Source organism: Cupressus sempervirens, chromosome 8, assembly GCF_028749045.1.
Source record: "Cupressus sempervirens isolate cs-2001-9-10 chromosome 8, ASM2874904v1, whole genome shotgun sequence".
Lineage (NCBI taxonomy): Eukaryota > Viridiplantae > Streptophyta > Pinopsida > Cupressales > Cupressaceae > Cupressus > Cupressus sempervirens.
This window is the reverse complement of record NC_143125.1, coordinates 512,658,439-512,664,438: the sequence shown is the minus strand read 5'-3', so window position 1 is coordinate 512,664,438 and position 6,000 is coordinate 512,658,439.

Genomic DNA, 6,000 nt, shown 5'->3' with positions numbered 1-6,000 from the left:
AGGGGGGCGGACTGTAATGTCCCCATTTTAGCAGTTGACCAAGTGTGTGTGCATTAGCCTTGTTCTACATGGTCCCGAGGGCTAACGAAGGGTTTAATGGGATCTTGGAGTGTTTTGGCCTAGTCATTTCCAGTTTGGGGCAAAACGAAGTTGATTTACTCAGTTTCAGGCATACTTACTATTTTTAGTAAGTCGACAGGACACAGTGCAGGTCAATTTTGGTGATTGGATTCGATACTCCTCGGTGAGAGCTTTCCAATGAGCTATCACTCGCATTATTCAAAGTCTGATTGCTAATACATTTTAATGCCTGAAGTTTTATTAAAGTAACGTCTAATTTAATTGTAAAATATTAAAGTGTTACTTTAATATTTATTTTATGGTGATGTGTACCCAAGGGAGACATAAGGGGTATTTTAATATATTTTTTATATTACACATCTTTTATCCCACATTGCCCATATGAGTTGAGCGGACCCGTGGGAATAGAATAAAAGGAAGCATCTGTGGCTTCATTAGACAGGTTGAATATGAGAAGAAATTGGTGTGTGAGTTGCAGCTTTGTTCTTGGCATTTGAGGACGTCTATCCTCTCTTGTAACATTCTAGACGTCATTCCCTTGGGGTTTGGCCTTTGGAATTCTTTCTTATTGGCTTCATTAATAGGCAGTTTAGTTGCATTTCCAGCTACAGTCAGATTTGATATTTTGCTCATATCTTCTTCACTACTTGTCCGACGCTTATGCCGCTTGGAGGGAATGGTATTATGAAGGTAGTGGACTGATTGGAGGACAAAGTATTGTAGTAGCAAGTTCGTAAGCATGGGCTGGAGTATTATGACAATATTGCTGAAGTAATTAGTGAGTTGATAAATCTGCCATGTATTTGGTTTTATGAATTCTGAAAATAACATTTTATTAGCAGCAGTTCATTTCCACTTTGCATATCATTGTAGTTTCTTTCTTGTTTATGTTGTATGATACCAATTCCATGCACAAAACACAACAAATAATAAACGTTTGATTTTCGGAGTTATAAGGGGTTTAAAACATTAAACGGAGAAATAAGAAGTTGAATGCAAATTGTTTGACATAATTCCTTTCAGCAATTTGGTTTAGTTTTTGGGATATCCAGGGGTGCCCATTACAAAATATTTCTAGTTAATTGGGACATACGAGGTTCAGTAGAGATTGTGATGTCTATATAATTTTAAGGTTAATTAATTTCTTAAGTTTTTGATTTATTCTTGTCATTTGGTATGTAATAAATATATGTCTTCTTTATTGGCTCTTTTATTTGCTAGATGATCTTTATTGTTACCTTCATAGTAGATGTGTTGAATTATGGTTTCCTCATACTTGTCAATGGGAATGAGACCATATTCAAGTTGAGAATTGAATTTCTAGTTTGAGGTGTTTCTTTTCCTATTTGTATTCAAAATAATTTGTGAGTCCCCTTTTATGATTAATTTTTTATACCTATTTCAAGTCCTAATTTTAGTCCTTCCAATAGTTATTCAAGGTTTCACCTATAAATTTTAATCATTTGAGGATCCATTTCCCTTTAGCAGAGTTAATGATGCAGCCTATTCCTACATTACCCAGATTGCCTCTACCTAAAACATCAAAGTTTAGTTTTTCCCATCCAATAAGGGGTTTTACCCATTTGCAATTCATCCTAGCTTGACTATTTTATTTAGGGTATAGGAGGGGGGGTTAATGAGATTATTCCAACTTTGTTTCATTTTTGCATCGCATTTTCCAAATGTCCCTTCTTCTTTAATTGTGTTTCTAAGGTTATTGTTCAACACTTCTATTATGCTAGGTTCTATTTTATTATAGAGAGAGCCCTTGGATAGTTCTTTGTTTAGGAATATTCTCCTATTTCTTTCTTTTCATATTTCCCAGAGGAGTATTGAAGGTGAAATTTTCCAAAGGTCATTTTAGATTTGGGTTTTGACCCTGGTGGGCTAGCTATTTAGAAGGTCTACTAGTTTTGTCAGGAGGGCTATTTGCCAGTTTAGTTTTTGGTAGAGCCATTGCTAGCAGGAATAGGTAAAGGGGCATTGGTAGAGGAGGTTTTGTATTATTTTAGATTCCTTTTGGCATAGGGGACATCTTGAGGGACCCTCAAAACCCATCTTTGTGAATCTATCCATGGTTATGATTTTATTTTGCATTGCCTCCCAAAGGAAAATGCCTACTTTGGAGAGGCATGCACTGTCCCAACAAAGGTCGAGTGGGGTATAAAAAAATTTCTCATCTTTGGGAGTTGATGACTATATCATATCCTTTCTTGACACTATATTTTCCATCTTTGGAGGTGCCCCATATTAGCTTGTCCTTTCTTTCCTTAGGGTTTGCTTGTCATGTGTTGATAAATTGACTAAAGATTAGTTTTTCCTACTTTGTTAGGTTTGTTTCTTAAATATTCTTCTATTTCCACTCTCCATTTGTTTTTTTGTTTGCAGGTTTCTTGCAATTGCTAACAAATAACCCTCGTTCGTTTGTGAGAATATTTTTTAATATTTGGAGGGAGATTTTAGCTGTATACAAATGGTAAACCATCCCATGAATCTTCCCAAAATAGAGCTTCCTCCCCTTTGTCAATATCCAAGGTCAAATTTATTCTTATTAAAGGTTTGTAATGTATCATAAAGTTATAGATTTTTTATCCTCTAAGAGGGTTCTTTGTTCTAAATAGTGATGTAGTATTAGTGTTATTTAAGTATTTTTGGTATAAAATTTTGGTCGACTTAATCTCGTGCTCTTGGTGTACACTCCATACCAATTTTTCTCTAAGGGCTTCATTTTACCAACTTTAATTTTGTATGCCTAATCCTCCTAGGTGTTTAGGTTTATAGATGTTGTTCCATTTGATTAGGGTCAATTACTTTTTTTCTTCTATTCCACTCTAGGAAAAATTCCGCATTTTCTTATCCATATTTTTCTTTGTTTCTTGTGGGAGCGGTAGGCAAGACATTTGATAAGTGGGGATTGTAGATAGGACCACTTTGATTTTGGTTGCTTGCCCTGCTTTAGTGAGCCATTTACCTTTACAATTATCCATCTTATTGTCTAATTTGTCTAGAATTGGAGTCCAAAATTTGGCGTCTTTCAAAGTCTTTTCTAGATGAATCCCTAAATATTTGCAAGGAAATGTTATTTTTTTTGTATCCCATGAAATTCCAAATTCTCCTCTCAATGCTTGGTTTTGTGTTGAGGAAAAATATTTCAGAATTATCAAGGTTAACCATTTGTCCTGATGCTATTGAGTATAGTTTTTTTTTTTTAAGTTTCTTGCTTTCCATTGTGCTTTCATGAGGGACTATTGTATCATCTTTAAATTGTTGATGAGTGATGTTTGGGATTTCTTCTGCTACTATTATTCCCTTTATGTTTCTTTTGATTCGAGCTTTTTTTATTGCTCTACCAAATGCTTTTTCCATTATGAAAAAGATGAATGTAGATATTGGGTCCCCTTGTCTGATTCCTCGTGATATGTTAAAAAATCCTTTTGGGGTTCAGTTTATTAGTAATGAGATTTTTGGTATGGAAATGCAATTGTAGATTAGGTTTAGCCATTTTTGTGAAAATTCAAAAGCTTCTAGTATTTTGCAAAAGAACCTTTAGTCTACTTTATCGTAGGCTTTCTGTATATCTAGCTTCGTCAATATGCATTTTTTTTGTTTGATTGTGCTGAATGAATTATTTCTTGAATGGTTATTATTCCATCTAGAATTGGTCTACCTGGGACAAATCATATTTGTTCTTCTGATATGATCTTTGGTAGAGCCATTTTTAGTATGTTGTCTAGAGCCTTGGACATTATTTTGTAGATAATGTTACAAAGGCCAATAGGTCTAAAATATCCTAGGTCACATATACTTTCTTATTGGGGATCAGTGTTAGGAAAGTGTTGTTAATTTAAGATAGAATAGATCTTGAATTTCTAGTTGCTTCTATTGCTTTCCATAAGTTTGTTCCTATAATGTTCCAACATTTTTGGAAAAAGAAAGCTTGAAAGTCATCTGGGCCAGAGGATTTATCTAACTTCATACTAAAGAGGGCTATTTTAATTTCTTCTATTATAAATGATTTGTTGAGTTGTTTGTTTTTTTCTTTGGTGATTAGTTTTGGAATTGTACTTCCTATTATATTTTGGGTTGCCAGGTTGGAGCTTTCATAATTATTTAGAGTGTTGGTGAGGTGATTGATAAATGTTTCATCTATTTATTTTGGTTCTTTCGTGAAGTCTCCTTCCTCATTTTTTATTCTTGATATTACATTAATTTTTTTGTTGTTTATAGTACTATTGTGAAAGAATTTTGTGTTTTCACCTTCTAATAGCTAAGTTTCCTAGGATTTTTGTTTCAAGTGTATTTCTTCCTTTGCACGAATATTTTCTTGTTTTGCTAATAATTCTTTTTGTTTAAAATATTTTTCATTATCCATTCCAGTTTTTATTACTTCTTCATTGAGTTTTTTTTAGTTCTTCCTCATTGTCTAGTGTCTCTTTAAAGATATTTTAAAATGATTCTTATTCCATTTTTTTAAAAAAAATCTTTTAAATTTTTTAGTTTGGATATTAAAAAAATATCCTAGATCCTTCGAATGTGCTTTCTTCCTACCATTGTTTTATACTTTTCATAAAAGTGTCATCCAAGAACCACATTTTTTTGCACTTGAATGGATTTCTTGATGGTTTTAATTGTTCAACAATTTCTAGTTGGACTGGATAATTGTTTGATCCTACATTCAGTAGTACTAATGAATGGATTGCATGGTTGAAGTTGTTGATATCCCTTAGGATAAATCTGTCCAGTCTTTCAACTATATAGCTGAAACCTGACCTTTTGTTATTCTATGTGTATAGTACATTTTAAAGGGGAATGCCAATTATATTATCCTTTGCGAACCATGATTTAAAACTTTCCATTGTTTGTTTTAAAGTTTTTTGTGAGCCTCCAAATTTTTATTCTAAGTTTAGGAGGGCATTAAAGTCCCCTCCTATGCATATGATGAATTTATTATAATTTCTCATTAATATGCTAATTTCTCCCCATACTATTTTGTTTATCTATATATGTAATTGGTCCATAGACATTGCCAATAGTGGCATGCTATGATGGTTAACTTGTTGAGTTGTTATCCTTGCCATCAAGGTTCAAATCTAATGAGAATGAGGTCCCCTATTTGTGGCCTCACTGGTTCATAGCTCCAGGTCAAAGCGTTTACCCCTCTAATAAATAAATAAATTGGTCCATAAACATTAATTAGGATTAACTGAATATCATTTTGGTAACTTTGTATTCTTCCTCCCATCCAATTATTTGTTGAAGTTATTCACTAATAATCTATTTTCCTTGGGTCCCATATGATACCTATACCTCCTAAAGCTCTTATGGATTCCATTAGGTTAGTTTTTCAAACTCCCAAAGTTTTCTTGAATCTTTTTCCTTCTTCTTTGTTAAGTTTTGTTTCTTGTATTAAAATTAGATCTGATTTGAATAGAGTTATATTGTGCTTGAATAAGCACTTTTGTAATGCCCTGCTAGGGAACCCAAAAGAAATTAACCTATTAAGTCACTAATTTTACTAAACAATTTTTTTTGAAAGATTAAAATAACAAGAGATAATATAGTAGAAGCAATAACTCACATACATACAAATCAATACAATAATAGTTACATCTCTCAAGGGTTCCATGACATTGAATCACATACATAAGTTTTATTAAGATTAAATCCAATATATAATAAAGTCTACATCATAGGATAACCATAAGTATGATGTCAAATAAAATAATAAACAAGTACATAAGATGCCACGTGGCATAACCAAAAGGCATAATCATCCTCTATACAAGTCATAGGGTATGAAATGCTAAAAGAATATACATCATGATAAGATACAACATCTCATAGGATCTCAAATAATCAAGGTATAATAAATCAAAATATGACCATATAACATAATCACAAGATCAGAAGAATGGAACA